Source organism: Eimeria tenella, genomic scaffold (genome assembly GCF_000499545.2).
Source record: "Eimeria tenella Houghton genomic scaffold, Eth_scaff3466, whole genome shotgun sequence".
Lineage (NCBI taxonomy): Eukaryota > Apicomplexa > Conoidasida > Eucoccidiorida > Eimeriidae > Eimeria > Eimeria tenella.
In genome coordinates this window covers 3,275-3,728 of record NW_013543223.1, presented here as the reverse complement: position 1 = coordinate 3,728, position 454 = coordinate 3,275, and positions in this window count along the sequence as shown.

The window sequence follows — 454 nt, the reverse complement described above, 5'->3', positions numbered from 1 at the left end:
CGACAGCGCCACCCGCCGCCTGGCCCAGGAGTCTGCTGCTGCTGCTGCTGTTGCTGCTGCTGCTGCCCCGCAAGGGGAGAAGCAACTCGGAGGGTCCATGCGGTTCACACACTGCAGCAGCAGCAGCAACAGCAGAAGCAGCAACAGCAGAAGCACCAAACAGAGCCGTCAGGGCGGCAGGCAGCGGTGTTCACGTGCTGCTGCTGCAGGTGCCGCTTCTGAGGGCTGCCGCTGCTGCTGCTGCTGCTGCTGCTGCTGCTGGGGCTTGTGCGTACCTGCATGCGGTGCAAGTCCACAGCGCACACTGCGCCTGAGGAGAGCAGCACGCCCTGCTGGTGGTGGTGCTGCAGCAGCAGCAGCGCGGGCTCGTCTAGGGCATTCATATCAACTACGAAGCTGCCGCTGCTCCTGGGCAGCTCGAGTTCACCTTGCGGCCGGATGACCTCGGGTGTAC